Source organism: Bos taurus, chromosome 10, assembly GCF_002263795.3.
Source record: "Bos taurus isolate L1 Dominette 01449 registration number 42190680 breed Hereford chromosome 10, ARS-UCD2.0, whole genome shotgun sequence".
Classification (NCBI taxonomy): Eukaryota; Metazoa; Chordata; class Mammalia; order Artiodactyla; family Bovidae; genus Bos; species Bos taurus.
Genome location: NC_037337.1, coordinates 95,311,191 through 95,334,394, shown reverse-complemented (window position 1 = coordinate 95,334,394; position 23,204 = coordinate 95,311,191).

Below are 23,204 nucleotides of genomic sequence, written 5' to 3'. Positions count from 1 at the left end.
TGGGCTCTTGGAAAGCTTCAGGATGTGGACTGGGCACCAGAAGAAGCAAACCGTGATTAGAAAACTGAAACCTTCATCCCCACCCCATTGTCCAAGAAGAAAAGAGGGACTCAAGATTGAGATAATATTTGATCATGACTATACGGCGAGGCTTCCATAAAAATCTTTAAAGTATGGGTCTGGGAGGGTTTCCAGGTAGCTGAACACAAGGAAGTTCAGGAAGGGTAGCACACCCAGAGAGCACGTGGAAGAAGCCCCTTCTGCTTCCTTGTACCATGTCCTACATATCTCTTCATCTGGCTGTATATCTGTATTTTTTAATATCCTTTTTCTAAAATGCATTTATTTATTTTTTGCTGTGCTGGGTCTTTGTTGTTGAGAGGGCTTTTCTCTAGTTGAAGCAAACGGGGCTACTCTCCAGTTGAGGTGTTTAGGTTAATTGTGGTGGCTTCTTTTGTTGCTGAGCGTGGACCCATGGCTCGTGGGCTTAGCAGTTGAAGCTCCCAGGCTCTAGAGCACAGACTCAGTATTTGTGATGCATGGTCTTAGCTGTTCTGAAGCATGTGGGATCTTCCCGGACCAGGGATCGAAACTTTGTCTCCTGAGTTGGCAGGTGGATTCTTTACCACTGAGCCACCAGTGAAGACCCTTTACTATATTTTATAATAAAGTGGTAGATGTGTTCCCCTGGGTTCTCTGAGTACTTCTATTGAATTATTAAACCCAAGGAGTGGGGTGGGGGTTATGGAGCCCTGATTTATAGCCAGTCAGTCAGAGGCACAACGGACAACCAGGGGACTGGTGGTCTGTGTCTGAAGGAAGAGCAGTCTTGTGGGACTGAGTGCTTTAACTTATAGGATCCGAGGCTACCTACAGACAGTAAATGTCAGAATAGTTGATATGGAAAACCCATCCATCTGGTGTCATGAATGTGAAAGTAAGCTGAGTCTTTCTGAAACAATAAAGTAGAAAAATACCATCAGGCAAGTGAGCATATATATTTTACATTTAGCTGCTAGAATCACTTACATCATAGAAGTCATTTTTATTTATTTTTAGATGAGTATAGATATATACAAATAAAAGTTGCCATGATGAAGTTAATCTACTTAGTTTTACACATTTCTCAGTTTAGTTCCTAAGTCTCAGAATTGTAATGGACCTGTTTTCATGTTTATTGGAACCACATTTCATTATTTATGGATGAGAATTCTAGGCTTCTACAAGTTAAAGGAGTTTCATAAGGTTATAAAGATTTGTATCAGCAGATCCGTGCCCAGTGCTAGCCAATATGTCACTTTTGAATAAATTAGAGAAAGAAAAAAGAAAACCAAAATAAAACATCTTTTTTTCTGGGAGGTTGCAGATAGAAGGATGTGTGGAGCTGAAATCCCACATACCTGCCACTCACCAAGCCATCCCTCCCCGTGTGGGACTGCACTTTGTATCCTCATTTGGGACACAGCCTACCTATGTGAGTATTCCTGAGCAGAAAGAAAATAAGAACACAAGTTTTCTGATGTGCATCCAAATGGCTCCACAATTTCTGTAACTATACTTTGAAAAATATTTTTCGCATAGAAGCAGAATGACAATGGTACTGATACAGTAACTAAAAATTTTCTAAGCTCTTTGTTCAATTTTTTTTGAAAGAAAAATATAATTATTCCAGTTCATACTACTAGGTAACACAGGCATTCATGTCTGCTCACAGTCCTTTGGCAAGTTCTGGTATTCCCAGTACTGTCATAAGTGCTGAATAAAATGTGAATGGCTAAGTCTTGTGAGAAATGCGGGAGAGACTGTGCAACTGAGACCGAGAACAGAACTCTCAGCATGTGACTCTGTCCAAACTCTGAACTAAGAGGTTGAACCAAATTGTAACATGGTTTCTAGCAGCCCGAGTCCAAGTCGTTTGGACAGGCCTGGGACTTTTGGAGTTCCTACCTGGAAAAGCATCATCAAAAGAATTTAGTGCTGGGTCTGGTCAATACCTGATGAAAACCCCTTACCTTCCTTTCTTATCATTTACTAAGAAGGTATTACAATTGTGGATTCTTCCCCTATCCCTTTGAAGTATTATGTATTTTCTACAACTCAGGAAGGATAAGACTTCTGTCTCCAGGTCTCTGTGAGAGGAAGCAACCCTAAATTACGTAACTGACAGCTAGCAGACACAGCTGACCAAATCAGTATTCACACCAATCAACCCTTTGTAATTTTTCACTTCCTTGACTCTAAATGAGCACTCTCTCCCTCCTTGTCTCTACTCCATCCTTCTTCCTTTAAAATGCCGGGTCATATATATGCAAAGAGAATGGAGCTCAGCTCTTTCTCCTCCTGTTAGTAGTTACTGAATAAAATCTGTTCTCAATGTGTGATAAAAGCAAAGGGAAGATACTATAAACCACGTGGTTGCTAGGGAGCCCATGGCTGGTATGGAATGAGTGCTTTGCCATAAAGGGATGCTCTGTTTTTGAATAAGGCTGATGAGCAATCAAATCCTCACATTTGAGAAGGCTGAACACAGATACAGAAAAGAGAGGGACCCTGCATGTAGAACTGTAAAAAAAGAAGGTGGTAAGTCAAAATGGGAAAGGAAGAGGAAATTAAACAAGGAAAATTGAAACCAAGAAAAAGAAGAGACTGTGAGAGTTGAAAAAAAAAAAAAAAAGGGAAATGATAGAAATGATAGTTTACTGTGAGTGGAAAGGAAACACAGGCAGAGAAAGTAATAAGGAAGGAGTGGGGAGAGGAGATGCACATTTGTCTAGCAGAACTCCTTTGTGTACTGAGATGAAGCCCAAGGAAGTCTTCAAAGGGCTCAGGGCACACACTTTTTTTTTTTTTTTTTGAAGAGATGTTTATATTTTTATTTTATTATTATTATTATTATTATTTTTCGTTCCAGTATAGAGTTTAATAACAGCCCAAAGCCCTGGATCTGTGAGCCTGGCACCAGATAGGTGTTCAGTATGTGCTTTTTTTTTTTTTAATTTTATTTTTAAACTTTATGTAATTGTATTAGTTTTGCCAAATATCAAAATGAATCCGCTACAGGTATACATGTGTTCCCCATCCTGAACCCTCCTCCCTCCTCCCTCCCCATACCATCTCTCTGGGTCGTCCCAGTGCACTAGCCCCAAGCTTCCAGTATCCTGCATCGAACCTGGACTGGCAACTCGTTTCATACATGATATTTTACATGTTTCAATGCCATTCTCCCAATCTTATCACTTCTCCATCTATTCTGATAATATCTTCTCAGTTAACCAAAGGAAACTAGATGATTTTAAGACTTGCCCCTGACAGAGGCTAATTAACACCCTTAGAATTTAAAGACAAATCTCTTGCACTAAAGGAGTTCTCAGGTTAATGAGTGAGAAATTATTAATATTATCAATAGATGAGTTTAGTTGGAATCTCTGGTCACTTTAGCAACCTGTCATTTTGCTCTTTAAGGAACCAAGTTCTCAATTCTAATACATTTGTCAGGATGATTTGAAGTTGGGTAGATAGGAGGCCTGGTTGATTATGCAAAGCAGCTCATAGCTCATGTAAAGGTCAGTCTCACAACAATTATACAGTCTCTTTTTATAGCCTTCATACTTTATTGCTGACTTTAAAAGTTAGACAAGAGCATATGACAATGACAGAGATATGTAGATTTCATAATTTGATCATTTGCTTGCTTGTCTAATACAGCCAGATTTTTGGAAAGCAATCATTTTAAATGTCGATTATTCAAAACAGAGAGTACCAATTCTAAACAAAATTTTGAATTGCTTGAGATAAGTCTTCAGTATTCTTTTGTATTTTTTTAATCCCTTTTTTTGTCTCAAAATAAAAGCCTCAAATTTCCTCAAGGTGATTGCCTCAAGTCTGAACTTCCCAGTTTCTTGTGATGAAACCCATTGTCTTATTCTTTATTCTTTTGGAAGGTAAATCGCTGGTCGATGTCAGCCTTGAATAAATCTTGAAATTTTCATGGAGATAATCTTTTCAGACAGGTATATTGCTTTGTAAGCGACCTTGAAAATCCTAAATCAAAGGAATAATAGTGGGAACTTAAGCACTATTAGATGCTGTTCAGCAGGATTTGAGTATATCAGGCCAGGTAATACCTGAAGAGCTTGAAAAATCATATACAGAAATGAAGCCTCATGTGTCCTTTGACTACAACAACCACATTTATCTTTTGATTTCTGTGAAAGGCATTTCTGTAAGTATTGTACTATTATCATTATGGCCAAAATTAATGAAAATACATTTCTACTATTCATTTTTGTCACTAATTATATTTCACCTATGAGTTTTAGCATGATAATTTCTGTGGTTTTTTTTTTTTTTTTTTTTTAGTTCCCATTTTATAAAAAGTAAAAGTGAGGTACAAAAGAGGCCAAAAGTTTTTTGGAGGTTATACAATTAAAAGTCAGATCTATTTTTCTGGTATTTAGGACAGCAGGAGGTTTATCAGGGCACAATAACTTCTCTCAGGCTTAGAATTAATGATCTAATAAAATAGAAACTCTACTCTCCTTTTGTAAGAGCAAACAGAAGCTGTTCTGTAGAAGAGAGATAGGCAAAATGAAAGACTGTATTTTATTTACTTTCAATTTTCTTCAGATACAACGGATAAGAAAGACAAGTGTATTGCTACAAATAACTGCATATGTTTTAAAGAGTCAGTGAATTTTACAAACAATTAATATTGGGCTGGCCAAAAAGTTCATTTCGGTTTTTCCATTAGATGTTGTGGGAAAACCTGAATGAAATTTTGGCCAATCCAGTGCTTCGATTACTGACAACTGAAATCTACTGAGTGAATGCATACAGAGCAATAAAGTAGAAATCTGAAGCAAGGCCTTAATGTGAGACCAATCTAACCTGTATTATCCCAGGGTTTTTATGGAAACATTAATATTGCCTTCAGGTTATTAAGCATTTTTACATAAATATTTATTTTATCCTTATACTTTTGATGTGGGGGACTAAGTGAAGCAGAGATTTGAGTATTCTATTGTAGATGTAGAAATGCACTAAAGGCTGAGATAATGATTCAGTCAGGTCATATCAGAGACAGGGAAGAACTCTGATCTCCAGACTAGAAGCTCAGCATTCTTTCTAAGGAGCTCATCTAGAGAAAGGTGGGTTTCAGTTAATGGTGACCCAGGAGCCTGCCCCTGAAAGCTGCTGCCTTCCAAGTATAAAGGGGTTCACTGTACATCTACACATTCCTTTCTCTTGGAATCAGAACCAGTTTGAAATGGTTTTCCAGCTATCACCTCCTTTGATTCTGTGGGTCCAGCCAGATGCCATTCTCTGCCTTTATTGATGATTGCATTCTTCGTGAGTCGCAAAATAAAAGAAGGCCTCTTGGTGGAAGCTGTGATGTGCTACTCAGATACCTATCCCACAATGCAGGAGTTTAAGTCCTGGCTGTCTCCCATGGGACAGTTACAAAGGATTATTTCATCTTTTGGATCCCCTATAGGGTTTGCTGAGACTTCCCTTGAGACACTACACTCAACTCCTTTCGCTCACCCTTGCTTTCTTCCTTTTCGTCCCCTCTTGTTGTTCTCAAGAGTCCTCCCTAACAACCTCCCTGTGTACTCTGAGTCTGCCTGTCTCAGGACCCAACTTGTGGCAGAACAGGGGAGACCAGAGGGCAGTGAGCCAAGGCAGCTCATCCATAATTAAATTCTGCAAGTCATTTGATCTCTCTGGGTCTACATGTTTTTATTCACCAATGCACATCAAATGATGTCTAATTTTCAGTATTCAATAAGAGTTACAAAATCTTACATTCTGTACTATGAGCAGCACTAACTTCTAGCAAACTGAGTAATATACCTACCCTCTGCTTTATTTGGGCCAGGGAGCTGGGGAAGCAGGGAGGTGATGCAGACTTTCTCTCTATTGTTTCCTTTTCCTCGTCCTCTCTCTGGTTTCCCCCTGGTCTGGTTTCCGTAGATTTGGTTTTTAGCAAACCACAGCCTGTCTATTCTTGTCCCCATTTACTTTGTGCCCTGAGACCTGGTGTCTGGAGTCACACTCTGTCTTTCCCAATCTCACTCAACCACCAGCCTGGGTGCTCAGTGGCAGACTAGGTGCCAGCCAGCCCACAACCCATTCTGCATAAGCTGTGTTACACTGAGTGGGTTATGTAGATCAGGGGTGTATCTAAGATGAGTCTGAACAATCCAAGTCTGCATGTGGGCTGTTCAGTTTGGGACCTGAGATTCCACATACTTTTCATTTTCTTCTTTTCCCTATTCCTTCTCTTATGTCCACGTTCCTGGGTTTCTGCCTTTGCTCCTATGAATTACAGCCTATTTTTCCTTAAGAATAAAGTTTTATTATAAATCCTAGTTTAGTTGTCTGGGGTCATAATAACTCTACCGAAAAGCAGCATTTACTTGAAGAAGGGTTTCTGCTCTTTCCCACTCCATTTAACTGTACAAGTTTTAGTTAGTTGTTTAGATTTGGTGAAATATGAGTATGGGATATGCTGACATATGTTCTAATGTGAAAAATAATAGAAACCATAGACCTGATTTTGAGGCTTATCTTTGAGTAGGAGCTATTGCATTCACCCCACCTACCAGCTCAGACTCACATAGCTTTATCCCTGGTGATACCATGATTTAGATAGCTGACCTCTTCTCCCCAACAATGGATTTCTACAGTACTTTTAGTTTATATGCGTTCTCTTCCCATGTTTATAGTTAATTTTATAACATTTCATAAAATAAATAATGTATTATTTCATAATAATATATTGTTCATATCATTAATATATGAATGTTTTCACATATTTCATAACAAAATATAAATGATTGGTGTGAGTTTCATCAATTTCTGCTTCTAGGCAGACGTTTATTATATATAAGATTGATTAGAATTTCAAACAAAAGGTTTTCATCTTCATTGGTAGTATTTCCAGAATAGTGTCACTTAAAGAAAGAGTAACATTGCAAGACGTGGGGTTTACTGCCTACCCTGGGCCAACATAAGTTTGCAGTGTGAAAAAGGAAGACGAATAACATGTAGATGCTCAGAGAACTAGGTGTGGGGAAAATGAAAACCTTTGGGTTTTTAGCCCAAATACAAAAAATCACTAGTCAAAACAATATATTTGCATTCAACCAATAATACTAGAGTTTAGCTTATTATAATATGAGGAATAGATACACTTACAGTTAGGAAGAAAGAATATAAATTAATGTGGCTTCATTTTGCAGAGATGAGTTAAGACAAACCAGTTAGTAATACAGACAAGTTTTCTTTGATCTTCTGAAAATGTGGGTCAACAGTTTTAAGCAATGCTGGAGAGAAGATAACTCACACTGGCATGTGTTTGCACTTGCATGACTTCAGCTCACAGATAAGGCTGAATTTAGAGAGAATAAACATTTCTCCTTTCATATGATCTATTCTGCTCCTAAAAGATGACTAGAAATATGAGAACATTTGTGAGATATGGGTGATTGCTGAAAAAATGTTACCAATAATCCCATTTCTTGTCTTAGAAAATGAAAGTCAGAGTGAATACTCTGTCAGTACTGACTTAGGTGCATCCATTAGTTTGATCCAAGCCTTTGTCCCTTTTGAAAAGAGGCTAATCCTCAGAGGGAAATGCTCTAGTGTATGATGGGAGTGGATAATCAGACATTGTTCATCCTGACATTTGGGGAGAGGAAAGTATGATCTTGACTTTAATCCAGACTCCATCCTTGAGAAAGTCACACTTTGCATAATTACACAGGCTGGAACAAGGGAGCATAAGTAACTCTTGGCTTTTTCAATATTTTGTGACTACTCACTGGGGACAGATAAACATTTTCTGTACAGCAACCACAGACAATTACCCTATTGTCTGGTTTTACAAAATTGTGTCTACTATAGGGTTCCAAATGTCTTCTTGATTTAATAAGACCTGTAAGAGTGCAGAAATCCAAGGGAGAAGATACAGACCTTTTGTGGATAAAAGAAAGATTCAGAGAACACAATCAGTAACAACATGATAGATTAAGGGTGAAACTCTCCATAGCAAAAAAAAAAAAAAAACAACAACTCAGTTCCAAGGAAAATACAGTGTTAAGGAAAAAAATATAGACCAAGTATTCATGTTAACAAGATTGAGAGTCTCAGCACCACACAGCTACAGATAGCATCTTGCAGAGCATATTAGAAGGAAGGAAAACAACAACAAAAGTAAATACAAACAAGGCTTTTTACAGCAAACATATAAGGAAAAACAAAGACATTCACAGAGAAGAAAATACCCTGGGCACATACAACTTGGTCAAAGCAGAATAGGATTTACAGATGACAACCCAAAGGAATTAAAAATGATCAGAGATATCGCTGGATTAATGTCCACCATGCTTTTGATGGTTTCCTATTCATTTGTCCTTTGTGTGTTTTTTACTTTTTCTTCTCTCTGCCTTCTCTGTATTTAACTGAGCATTTATGATTCCATTTTCTCTCCTTAATTAACATATCGATGGCACTTCTTTTTAGACAGCATTCATGTAGAATTTGCAATGAACATTTGCAACTAATTGAAACCCACCTTCAAATAATACTAGACCACTTCAAAGCAGAAATCTGATAATGCAATATTTCATTTCTCCCTTTTGTCCCTTAAAGCAGGACTGCCAATCATTTCATTTTCCCATATAACTAGTTTATATATGTGTGGTCTCAATAGACCAATGAAAAGGCAAAGACTATCACTGTGGATAAAAACCAAGTTGCAACTATACGTTTTCTATGTAAACCTACATTACAAAAACAAAGGGGTAAGAAGTCATAATACTGTGCATCTATCTAACAATGACATTGTCAAGTACATGAGGCAAAAACTGGTAGAATTGCAGGGAGAAATAGACAAACTTCAGGGGAAAATAGAGCTGCAATATTAAGAAAAAAAAAGAAAACTTACGTATGTCAGGGGAAATAAAGCTATTTTTTGCTCATAAATGAAATGAATGTCTATATAGACACAAATAATATACAAAATTCACAACTTCACAAAGAACTGACAGAAAATTACTTAAACTCAACAGTGATTATAGCAAGGTCACAAGATACAAGATTAATGTAAAAAAAAATGAACTGCTTTTTTTAGTATATTAGCAATGAATAATTGAAATTTGAAGTGTAAACAGAGTACCAGTTATATTAGTATAAAAATGAAATACTTAGGTTGATTGTAACAAAATATATATAGAATCTCTATGAAAAACAAATTAACACATTTAAAACAAAAGCAAAATACTAAACCCTGATGAGAGAAGATCTAAACAAATGGAAAAATATATCATGTTCATGAATTGGAAGACTCAATAGTGTTAAAATGTGAATTCTTCCCAAATGGTCTGTAGATTCATCACAATCCAAATCAAAGCTCCAATGAGCCAGTTTAAAGACCTACAAACCAATTGCAAAATTTACATGGAAAGACAAAAAAAAACAGGATAGTTAAAAAATACTGAATGAGAAGAAAACGTTTGGAGAACTGACATGAACCTGATCTAAGCAATGTGATTTTGACAAAAGAATATACAAATTCTTTAGATGAACAGAATATAGAGCCCAGAAAGTTGTCAAAACATATATAGTGAAGTTATCTTTTTGAAAAGAGCTAAGGAAGGTCAATAAGGAAAGGATCAGTTTTTCTAACAAACAGTGGTGAACAATTAGATGTTCATATGTTAAAAAACTAAGATCATGGCATCTGGTCCCATCACTTCATGGGAAATAGATGGGGAAACAGTGGAAACAATGTCAGACTTTATTTTGGGGGCTCCAAAATCATGGCAGATGGTGATTGCAGCCATGAAATTAAAAAACGCTTACTCCTTGGAAGGAGGGTTATGACCAACCTAGATAGCATATTCAAAAGCAGAGACATTACTTTGTCAACAAAGGTCTGTCTAGTCAAGGCTATGGTTTTTCCAGTAGTCATGTATGGATATGAGAGTTGGACTGTGAAGAAAGCTGAGCGCCAAAGAATTGATGCTTTTGAACTGTGGTGTTGGAGAAGACTCTTGAGAGTCCCTTGGACTGCAAGGAGATCCAACCAGTCCATTCTAAAGGAGATCAGTCCTGGGTGTTCTTTGGAAGGAATGATGCTAAAGCTGAAACTCCAGTATTTTGGCCACCTCATGCGAAGAGATGACTCTGGAAAAGACTCTGATGCTGGGAGGGATTGGGGGCAGGAGGAGAAGGGGACGACAGAGGATGAGACGGCTGGATGGCATCACTGACTCAATGGACATGAGTTTGAGTGAACTCCTGGAGTTGGTGATGGACAGGGAGGCCTGGCATGCTGCAATTCATGGGGTTGCAAAGAGTTTGACACGACAGAGCAACTGAACGAATGAACTATGTTAAAAAAGAAAAGAAAAAAAATAGTCTAGACACAGGATTTTTACTTTTCACAAAAATTAACACAACAAATTCCATAAGGTAAAATGCAAAACATAAAATTTCATAAAGACAACATAGAAGAAAATCTCTATTTGATTATGAATATTTAGATACAGCACCAAATACATAATTAATGATAGAAAAATGCATACTTGGCTGTTGAAGATTACAATTGAAGTCAATTGTATGTTGAAGACATACAATTGAAGACTTCTACTCTGTGAAAGATACTATTAAGGGCATGAAAAAACAAGCTAAAGAATGGGAAAAAATATGTTAAATTTATACCTGATAACTTGTATTCAAACTATAAAAAAGTAATTTTTCTTAATTTTTTAAATTGAGGTACAGTTATTTTTTATAATTGTAATAGTTTCAGGTGTACTACACAGTAATTCAATATCTTTATTGATTATCCTCCATTTAAAATCATTATGCAATACTGACCATGTATTCCCTGTGTTGTAGGTCACATCTCTGCAATTAATTTATTTTGTACTTAGTGGTTTGTACTCTTAATCTCCTTTGCCTATTTTGTGCTTCTCCCCAGCCCCTCCTATCTGGTTTCTACTAGTTTGTTCTCTGTATACTATTAACTTTCTCAAAAATAAGGAAAAAATACTCAATTAAAAGATGGAAATAAGATCTAAACAGACACATGACCAACAATGATGGATAGATATCATCTCTTTCTCTCTATCTACCTGTGTGATATAGAAATATGAAAAGATTCACATCATTAGGACACTTCATATGAGATTAAAATATATATATATATATATACCACTAAACATCTACTAAATTGCCTAGCTTCTTGATGAAAGTGAAAGAAGAGAGGGAAAACGTTGGCTTAAAACTCAACATTCAGAAAACTAAGATCATGGCATCCGGTCCCATCACTTCATGGCAAATAGATGGGGAAACAATGGAAACAGTAACAGACTTTATTTTGGGGGGCTCAAAAACCACTGCAGATGGTGACTACAGCCATGAAATTAAAAGATGCTTGTTCCTTTGAAGAAAAGTAATGACCAACCTAGACAGCATATTAAATAGCAGAGACATTACTTTGCCAACAAAAGTCCATCTAGTCAAAGCTATGGTTTTTCCAGTAGTCATGTGTGGATGTGAGAGTTGGACTACAAAGAAAACTGAGGGCAGAAGAATGGATGCTTTTGAACTGTGGTGTTGGAGAAGACTCTTGAGAGTCCCTGGGACTGCAAGGAGATCCAACCAGTCCATTCTAAAGGAAATCAGTCCTGAACATTCATTGGAAGGACTGATGGTGAAGCTGAAGCTCCAACACTTTGGCTACCTGATGCTAAGAACTGACTCTTAGAAAAGACCCTGATGCAGGGAAAGATTGAAGGCAGAAGGAGAAGGGGATAACAGAAGATGAGATGGTTGGATGGCATCATCAACTCAATGGACATGAGTTTGAGTAACCTCTGGGAGTTGGTGATGGACAAGGAGGCCTGGCATGCTACGGTCCATGGGGTTGCAAAGAGTCTGACACGACTGAGCAACTGAACTGAACTGAATCTCAGCTCTCGGTTTATTGCACACACACACAAAGACAAACACATTAGAGGAATTTCTCATTTATTATCTTTGCTTTCAACTTAGACACAGAAGGTGGAAGGGTGTCTCCCCCTCCTTCTTCTGTGTCACACACTGCCGTGTTGTGGGTTGGCCAGGTAGACTCCAAGATACATGCTCTCATTGCAATAGCCATCTACAGTGTGTCTCTTAAAGACCTGCTGTGCAGTACAGTTTTCTTTACTTGATTTTTGACATGTTTTCAAGAATTATAAATAGGTTCAGTGCTTCTGTGTGTGCCCAGTCATATCCGATGTTTGTGATCCTTTAGACTGTAGTACACCAGCCTCCTCTCTCCATGGAATTTCCCAGGCAAGAATATTGAAGTGAGTTGCCATTTACGTCTCCAGGGGATCTTCCCCAAAGTGTGTGTCAATCACTCAGTCATGTCCAACTTTTTGACACCCTATGGACTGTAGCCTGATAGACTCCTCTGTCCATGGGGTTCTCTAGGCAAGAATACTGGAATGGGTTGCCATTTCCTGCTCTGGGGGACCTTCTTGAGTGTACATGAAGGAGACTTCATCAATGTACATTAGAGGATACCCCAGAAAACTGTCTCTTGAGCCTTTAAATTCTATACCAGTTCTAGGCGCCCTGGGGCGGAGGCCCAGTCCGGGTGGGGTCAGAGCGGGTTTTCCTGGAGGGTGCGCGGCGGCCTCGTCGGGCGCCAAGAAAAAAAAAAAAAAATTCTATACCAGTTCTACACCTCTGGCTGGCTGGTTGTTTGTTTATTTAGGTTTTAAGGTGAAGACCTGGGGCTTTTTTTTTTTTTCCCCATCAATCTGATTGCAAATGTAAAGGCAAATTTGAAGTGCGTATTTTTCTTGCTATTCTTAGAAGAGACGGCTGCAAATCTACTCTATGATTCTCATCCTGTTCAGCTTATAAGTAGCTTATTATTTTTTGCAACCTATGTCTTATGATAAAGCAGCACAGAAAAATTAAATAGAAGAAAATTCAGTTGCCATATAGGCTACAAAAATGATTTCCTGGTGGTGATATTTAAGCTTGATTCTAAACAGATTTACTAAGAAGGGCACTTGGAAGACGTGATTCAAATTTTGCTCTGTTAAGGTATCTTGAAATTATAGGCTCACTCTCCTAAAAATTTTAAAAGTGTAGAGCTTAGGCTCTTAAGGGTATAGCAGTGATAAAAGCTTTCATAGTCATCTCTAAAAAGCAACACTTTATACTCTTCTCTCTCCAGTGATTCTCTAATATACTTGTAGAAGGAAGGCAATGGAAAATCAAGAATAAAAATAGCTGAGCTCTCTACAACTGGGCTTCCTGCCTCCTCTCCCTGTTCAGAAAAAAGAGGAGACACCGTCTTGCAATAGAGGTTTCACAGACAGCTGGGCTTCTCCAGTGACAGTCAGCTTTTGGTGCCCCGTATCTCTTGGTTCTTTTTGTTGCCAAATGTTGGCCTGGGGCTGGTGGTGAAATGGGAGCAATTAATCTGTAGATGAAGGAGAGCTTCCTTTAACAGTTGAAGGGTGCCGACTGGCACAATTCCAAAGACTTGTAGTGTTTTTAGTGTGGGAGTTTCTCCAAATTCAAGTAAAGTTTCAGGCATTGTGTCACAGCACCAACTGAGTGATAGGTGTTTGAGGTAGTTTAATTGGTAAAATTCTGGAAAGCAGTCATTTTTCAGCATGACAGGGATCAAACCCTCATCTCCTGAGTCTCCTGCTTTGGCAGGTAGATTCTTTACCACTGAGCCACCTGGGAAGTCCCAGGCTCAGTGCTTTGTGGGATGCTAATTCCACAACTCCCTATATTAAAAATACCTTGTAATTTAAAATAAATACACTGTAATATATATTTAGAAATAGACATGGAAATTTCAAGATCCCCATATCTTATCTTCCTAATTATTTGATCACTTTCACTCCCCAAATATCTTTTGTTTCCTTTGTAAATAGTTTTAGCAATATATGTCAGTTCAACTCCCTATTTTATTTTGCTTGCTTATTCAGCTTTCTCTGCTGGTAGCTAATTTCCCTGGAGTGAAAATACTTGTTTCCCTTTAAATGCCTTCTATGTGGATTTAGGACCCTGGCTGGATTGATTACATTAATTTCTCATAAATTTCTTGATTTTTCACACACGTTATTTCTCTTTCACCATTCCTGATAGAAATGCTACTTTACTTTTTTATTTTACTAGTAGTTGAAAATATTTCAGTGACACACTGCAAAGACTTACATGATCACCACTGCCTCCAGCTTCATTTTTGAAATCTTCCAGTGGCATAACAAACCCCTTAGAAATAAGTCAACATTCCCTAACATGACTGTGCTAGGCAGAGTTTTAAAAATCCCCCCTCAAGATGTCCACCTTCTGGTTCTTCAATTAAAAACTAACTGCTGGAAGAGGACTTTGCAGATATAATTAATGTTGCTCATCAACTGACTTTAAAATAGGGATAAGATCTTGGATTATCCAGGTGAGTCCAAATGCAAACACACGAGCCCTTAAAAGTTGAAGAGGAAAGCAGAAGTGTCAGTCAGAGGGATGCAGGTGAAGGGTAAATGAGGAAGTTGCAAAGCATGACAGACCTTGACCCATGGTTCCTGGAAGATGGTATTTGGGAAAACTGGGAAGAGATGCAGGTGGTCTCTGAGAGCAAAGTCCAGTATACAGATGACAGTCAACCAGGAAACAGGACCCCATCTTACAGCTGCAAGGAACTGAGTTCTGCTAATGACCTGAATGATCTCAGAAGCAGGTTTTCTTCCAGGGCCCCCAGAAGGGAAGGCAGGCTATCCCAGACAGATTTCTGCTTAATGAGACTCTGAGCAGAGTATCCAGCTAAGCCCACCAGGTTTCTGACCTACAAAACTGTGAGTTCATATAAGGCTGTTGTTGAAAGTTCCCACCTTTGTGTCTGCTTGTTAGTTGCAAAAGAAAATGAATACCAGCCCCTACAGCCCACTCTTATGGCTTCTCAGGTGGCTCGGTGGTAGAAGAATCTTCCTGCCAATATAGAATACACTGGAGATGTGGATTTGATCCCTGGGTCAGGAAGATCCCCTAGAGAATGAAATGACCACCCACTCCAATATTCTTGCTGGGAAATCCCATGGACAGAGGAGCCTGACTACAGTCTACATGATTGTAAAGAGTGGGACAAGACTGAGCAATGAGAGCCTACTCTTGGTCTCCCTCGCTCTGCCTGAGTCACTCTGATTTTCTTTCTTTCTTTCTATTTTTTATCTTATTTTTCTATTTGTTTTTATTTGCCTTTTTTTTCTGTTTGTTCAGATTGGAATATTCTTTAGAGTTTGTCATATGTTTAGTCTTAATCCTTTCTTCAGATGATGGGAAAGACCGAAGGCAGGAGGATAGGAAAAGGGGATGACAGAGGACCAGATGGTTGAATGGCATCATGACCTCAATGGACATGAGTTGAGCAAACTCTGGGAGATGGTGAAAGACAGAGAAGCCTGGCATGCTGCAGTCCATGGGGTCGCAAAGACTTGGACATGACTGAGCGACTGAACAATAACAATTCTTCAAATCATACTTCAGGGTTAGCTCAGGGTTAGAACTTCAGGAAAGGAATTATGTTAAGCTGAATCTTCAAAGATTTGAATTATCCTCATATTGGCATGTCGCCATACATTTATTTTAGCACTTTGATGAGTTGTCATTGTACATTTATTAGGCAGTTATGTTATTGATTGATCCCTTAACTAGACTGCAGGCCTCAGGAAATGAAGATCATCTGCATTTAATCACTGTTACATCCTCAGCATCTAGTATGGTCTGAGGAAATCTGAGGTAAATGAGAGAATGAGCTAATGAATTGAGGTATTATGTATGAAATTTGTAAAACCAGATCCATCTAACATCAATTTAAGTTGAGCTCCCACCATAACTAGTCATCATTTTAGGGAGGATGAAAGTTCTATTTTCTATGATCTGACACCAGGTCATATTTTCTATGATTTGATAAGCTTTGCATCCTTTTGATTATACATTTGAAAATATCCAGGTCTAAATTTAAATAAACTCCATCAGATATTTCTATTTTTCCCAGTAAGATGACAATATAGTCAGAAGAAGTACAACCCTCATTTACATGATACCAGATTCGTATTTATATCCCTCACATATTCCCTAATGAGACATGTATACATTTGAAAATATCCAGGTGTAAATTTAAATAAACTACATCAGATATTTGTATTCTTCCCAGTAAGATGACAGTACAATCAGAAGTACAACCTTATTTTACACTATATTAGATTCATATTTATATCCCTCACATATTCCTTATTGAGATGGGGCAAAATTTAACTGTAACACTGTGACCATATAGCATTGCTGACATTAGAGATGCTGATGGGAGTAGAAAGACAATGGAGAAAGAGAGAAGCCAGTCAAACAATCTAACTAAAACACTGATATGTCTGTAAAGGCCTAAGTAGGCAAACAGCATTGATTCTTTGTGTTTATTGTGTTTAGAGCAAGAAAAATAAATAGATCTCATCTCCCACAGTAGGTAACCTAGGAATTGGCAACGGCGTGTTGGAGAAACAGAGAAAGGAGGCCATGATGACGGATTCCAGGTCTTTGGTTCACCTGGCAGAAAGTGGAGGCAGGAAGTGTTGCCAGCGCCCCTGGAAACCCTTGAATGAAGAGAAGGAAATGCCGAATTTCCCCCTTTCTCATATATTCCAACCTCCACCAGTACCTCACAAATTCAGATGTAAACAAGCTGACATAGGAACACAGTGGGAGCAAAGGCTTGCAGAGTTCAGTTTTCCTATAAGACAAAGCAGCACAAGTAAAAATAGAGAAATGGGTCCAGCAAATATAGGCTGGATCAATGACCTCTAACAGCAAGGTCCTGCCTCTCATTTTATATATTTTCATATAAGAAAACCCATTTGCTTTATACTTTAAATGCAACAGAAATGGGATTAACTCAAAAATTAGGTTTTTCTTCATCTTCTTGGGAAGGACAAACTATAATCTAGCAACACTTAGCGATAACATATTGCTATTGTTCAGCCAAGACTTGATCGACAATAACCTGATTCACCAAATTTCACTTTGAACTCTCATGAAAAGACATAGGTAGTCATAACTTTGGCTACAGTCCATGGAGTCACAAAGAGTTGGGCACAACTGAGCTACTAAGCACAGCAGCAGTCATAACTTTAAGGAAAACTGATAGTTATTACACTAGATTAGATACTGGTAATAATATCTATATGGACTATATGAATAAATAGACATTTAATTTTTATATTTACAGTGTATCTAGTATATTTCCTTAAGCTGAGGAAGAGAAGATGTTGTAGCATTAGGAATAAATTGAAGAGGACAATATGGTGAGAATATAATTTCTTTAATCAATCTAAATTTATACTAGTCTTTAGATCAGATTCCCTCTCTTAATGCTTATATGCATCATTTAGTATGAAATGCATAAAATTCTGTTCCAGAACATTTACTTTTTTAAAAAAGACTTTATTTATTTAAAGAATTTTCAGAGCAAAATTGATAGGAAGACAGTGAGATTCCCAATTTATCTCTTGCCCCTATACATATTAGTACATAGCCTCCCCTATCATCAATATCCCCTACCTGAGTGGTACATTTGTCACTATTGATGAAAATACACAAAAATATCATATCACCCAAAATCCATAGTTGATATTATGTTTCACTCTTGGTGTTATACATTGTATAGTTTTGGACAAATGTGTAATAACATGCACTTATCACTATTGAATCACAGAATATTTTCACTACCCTAAAATTTTTCTGTGCTCTGCTTACTCATCCTTTACTCACTCATGATCCCTGAAAACCACTGATCTTCTTACTATCTCTGTATTTCTGCCTTTTACAAAATGTCATGCAGTTGGAATCATATAGTATGTAACCTTTTCCATTGGCATTTTTCATTGAGTGAAGTGAAGTGAAAGTTGCCCAGTCGTGTCAAACTCTATACAGTCCATGGAAATCTCCAGGCCAAAATTCTGCAGTGTGTGCCTGTTCCCTTTCTCCAGGGGGTCTTCTCGACCCAGGAATTGAATTGGGGTCTCCTGCGTTGCAGGCAAATTCTTTACCAGCTTAGCCAGAAGAATAATGTGCATTTCAGTTTACTTCATGTCTTTTCATTATTTAAGTTCATTTAATTTTAGTATTGAATAATATTCCATTGTTTAATGTACCGCTGTTTGTGTATGAAAACCATGTTGGTTGCCTCCAGATTTTGATAATTATGAACAAAGCTGCTATAAACACCACGTGTGGGTTTTTGTGTGACTGTAAATTTTCAGCTCCTTTGATTAAATGCCAAATACACAATTGCTGAGTTATATGGTAAGAATGTGTTTAGTTTTTTAAGAAACCACTCAACTATCTTTCGAAGTGGGTGTAACTTTTGTATTTTTACTAACAGTGAATGAGAGTTGCTATTGCCCTGAATCTTCACTAGTATTTGATGTTTTCAACAATGTTCTGAATTTTGGCCATTGTAACAATCATGTAGTAGTATCTTGTTGTCATTTTAATTTTCATTTCCCTGATGACTTAAGATATGGGGCATCTTTTCATATGTTTATTTGACATTTATATATTTTCTGTGGTGAAAAGTCTGTTAAGGTCTTTGGCATAATTTATAATCACATTGTTTTATATCTTATTGTTGAGCTTTAAGAGTTCTTGGCATATTTGAATAATAGTCCATCAGATCTCTTTTTTTTGCAAATGTGTTTAACTAGTCTGTAGCTTTTCTTTTCATTCTCTTGACATTATCTTTGCAGAATAGAAGTTTTAAAAAATTAATCAAATTCAGCCTATTCTGTTTTTCATGGACTGTAATTTTGGTGTTGTAGCTAAAAAGTTATCCTCAAACTCAAAGTCATCTAGATTTTCTCCTACATTATCTTCTAAGAATTTTATAGTTTTGCATTTGACACTTAAGCTTGTGATTAATTTTGAGTTAATTGTTGTGAAGGGTTAAGATCTGTCCCTGGATTTACTTATTTTTTGCATGTGGATCTCTGTTGTTCCAGTGCCATTTCTTGAGAAGACTATCTTACTTGTACAGCTTTAGCACATTTTTCAGATAATGGTTCACTCCATTTGTGTGTGTGCTAAGTTTTTTCAGTTGTGTCTGACTCTTTGTGACTATATGGACTTTAGCCCACTAGGCTTCTCTGTCCATGGGATTCTCTAGGCAAAAATACTGGAGTGGGTCACCATGCCCTTCCCCAGGGGATCTTCCCAGCCCAGGGATGAAACTCACATCTCTTATGTCTCCTGCACTGGTAAGCAGATTCTTTACCACTACTGCCACCTGGGAAATTCCATCATTCTATTTATTTTTAGTCTATTTGTGGGCTCTCTGGTGTTTTCCATTTAATCTTTTTGTCTGCTTTTTCATCAATATGATGTTTTAATTACTGCGGCTTTATAGTAAGTCTTGAGGTCAGGTAGCAGAAGTTTCCAACCATGTTCTTTTCTTTTAAATCAAGTTGGAAAGTATTAGTATCTTGACATTATTGAGTATTCCTATAAATGAACAGGAATATCTATCCATTGATTTGGTTCTTCTTTGAGTTTTTCCATATGAGTTTTCTCATATAGATCTTGTACTTGGTTAGATTTTTACCTAGGTATTTCATCTTGTGGATAGTAATGTAAGCAGTATAGTTTATAATTTCGAATACCATATAGTCATTGCAGTTATGTAAGGTATTTATTGACTTTCATACGTTAGCCTTTAATCTCACAAGTTTGCTATAATCAATTATGCCAAAAGTTTTCTTTCTTTCTTTCTTTTTTTTTTTTTGCTAATTATTTTCCTACATATTCAATCATGTCATCTGTGAATAAAGACGGTTTTACATCTTTCTTCTCCATCTGCATACATGTTCTTTCCTTTCTGGTCTCATAGCATTAACTAGAACTCCAAGTAAGCTGTTAAAAAGACAATGGTGAGAAGTAACACCCTTTCTTTGTCCCTGATCTTAATGAGAAGGCTTCTAGTTTCTCCCCATTAAGAATGATGTAGGCTGTAGGTTTTTTGCAGTTATTCTCTCTCAACTTGAGGAAGTTCCCCTCTAGTCCTACTTTTCTGAGATATTTTATCATGAATGGGTGTTGGTTTTTGTTAAATAGCTTTTCTGAGTCTCTTAATATAATCTTTAGATTGTCGATGCGGTGGATTGTATCAATTGCTTTTCACATGTTGAAACAGCTTTGCATCGGTTGCTATTGTTCAGTTGCTAAGTTATGTCTGACTCTTTGTGACCCCATGGGCTGCAGCACACCAGCTTGGTAATAAATACTAATTGGTTGTGGCAGACAATTCTTTTTAAACATTGTTAGATTTTTTTTTTTTTTTTTTTTTGGCTGACATTTTGTTGAGGACTCTTACATCTATGTTCATGAGAGAGATTGGTCCAAAATTTTCTTTTCTTGTAATATCTTTTTTGTGTTGATATTTGGGTGATGCTCCTTTTTTTTTTTTTTTTTTTTTCTTTTTATGGACTTCCTTGGTGGCTCAGATGGAAAAGAATTCACCCCTCGGTTCAATACCTGGGTAGGGAAGGTCCCCTGGAGAAGGGATAGACTACCCTCTCCAGTATTCTTTGGCTTCCCTGGTGGCTCAGACAGTAAAGAATCTGCCTGTAATGTGGGAGATCTGGGTTTGAACCCTGGGTTGGGAAGATCCCCTGGAAAAGGGAATGGCAACCCATTCCAGTATTCTTTCCTGGAGAATCCCATGGACAGAGGAGCCTGGCAGGCTACAGTTGACAGGGTCACAAAGAATCAGACATAACTGAGTGCCTTTCACTTCACTAGTTTAGCTAATGGCTTATCAATTTTATTGATGTTTATTAAGAAGCAATTTTTGGTTCAGATAATTTTTAGTTGGATTTCCTGTTCTCAGTTTTGTTGATTTCTGCTCAAATTCGAATAATTTCTTTTTTCATATGCTCACTTTAGACATAGCTTGCTCTTCTTTTCCTAGGTTTCTAAGGTGAAAGCTTAGATAACTGATTTCAGATTTTTCTGGTTTTCTAGTACATATTTTCAATAATAGAAAATCCCCACTCATCATGTTTTTGCTTCATTCCACAAATTTTGGTAAATTGTATTTTTATTTACTTTAAAATATTTAAATTTTCATCTTGATTTTTCCTTTGACCTATGTATTACTTAGAACCATATGGTTTAATTTACTTGCATTGGGGATTTTCCATTTATTTTTCTATTTTTCATTTCTAATTTAATTTCATAGGTCTAAAAACAGACATTATATGATATCTATTATTTCAAATTAATTAAGGTATGTTTCATGGCCCAGAATGTATTGTACTTTCATGAATGTTCATGGGAACCTGAGATAATGTGTATTATGTTGGATTAAATAGACTATAGATGACAATTACATTGAGTTGATTGACAGTGTTGTTGATTTCAATTATGTACTTATTGATTTTCTTCCTGATAGATTTGGCCATTTCTAACAGAGGATTCTGAAGCCTCTGTTGAGTTCTCCTACCACAATAGTCGGTTCATCTATTACTGTTTGCAATTACACTACTTTTTGCTATTCATATTTTGATATTTTCTTGCAAGGCATATCCACATTAAGGATTGTTATGTCATATTGAAGAACTGAGTCCTTTATTATTACATAATATTCCTTTTTTCTCCCTGATAATTTTCTTTTCTTAAAGCCTGCTCTCTTTCAACTGTGGTGCTGGAGAAGACTCCAGAAAGTCCCTTGACAGCAAGAAGATCAAACTAGTCAAACACAAGGGAAATCAACCCTGAATATTCATTGAAAGGACTGACGCTGAAACTGAAGCTCCAGTATTTTGGTTATCTGATTTGAACAGCAGGTTCATTAGAAAAGTCCCTGATGCTTGGAAAGATTAAGGGCAGAAGAAGAGGGCGTCAGAGGATATGTCTGGATGGCATCATTGATGCAATGGACATGAACTTGGGCAAATTTCAGAAGACCATGAGGAACAGGGAGGCCTGGTGTGCTGCAGTCTACAAGGTCACAGAGTGTCGGACATGACTGGAATCCATTCAGACCAGTTCAGTCGCTCAGTGGTGTCTGACTCTTTGTGACCCCATGGATTACAGCACACCAGGCCCCCCTGTCCATAACCAACTCCTGGAGTTTACTCAAACTCATGTCCATCGAGTTGTTGATGCCGTCCAACCATCTCATCCTCATCCTCTTGTCGTCCCCTTCTCCTCCCACCTTCAATCTTTCCCAGCATCAAGGTCTTTTCAAATGAGTCATTTCTTCATATCAGGTGGCCAAAATATTGGAGTTTCAGATTCAGCATCAGTCCTCTCAAGAAATATTGAGGACAGATTTCCTTTAGAATGGATGGGTTGAATGTCCTTGCTGTCCAAGGGACTCTCAAGAGTCTTCTCCAACACCACAGTTCAAAAGCATCAGTTCTTCTGTGCTCAGCTTTCTTTATAGTCCAACTCTCACATCCATACATGACCACTGGAAAAACCATAGCCTTGAGGAGGCAGACTTTTGTTGGCAAAGTAATGTCTCTGCTTTTTAATATGCTGTCTAGATTGGTCATAACTTTTCTTCCAAGGAGCAAGTGTCTTTTAATTTCAAGGCTGCAGTCACCATCTACAGAGATTTTGGAGCCCTGAAAAATAAAGTCTGTCACTGTTTCCACTGTTTTCCCGTCTATTTGCCATGAAGTGATGGGACCAGATGCCATGACCTTAGTTTTGTGAAAGTTGAGTTTGAAGCCAAGTTTTTCACAATACTCTTTTGCTTTCATCAAGAGGCTCTTAAGTTCTTCTTCGTTTTTTCTGCCATAAGTGTGGTGTCATCTGCATATCTGAGGTTATTGAAATTTCCCCCAGAAATATTGATTCCAGCTTGTGCTTTATCCAGTCCAGTATTTCTTATGATGTACTCTGCATGTAAGTTAAATAAGCAGGATGGCAATATACTGCCTTGATGTACTCCTTTCCGCATTTGGAACCAGTCTGTTGTTCCATGTTCAGTTCTAACTGTTGCTTTAAACCTGCATACAGATTTCTCAGGAGGCAGGTTAGGTGGTCTGGCATTCCCATCTCTTTCAGAAGTTTCCACAGTTTGCAGTGACCCACACAGTTCAAGGCTTTGCCATAGTCAA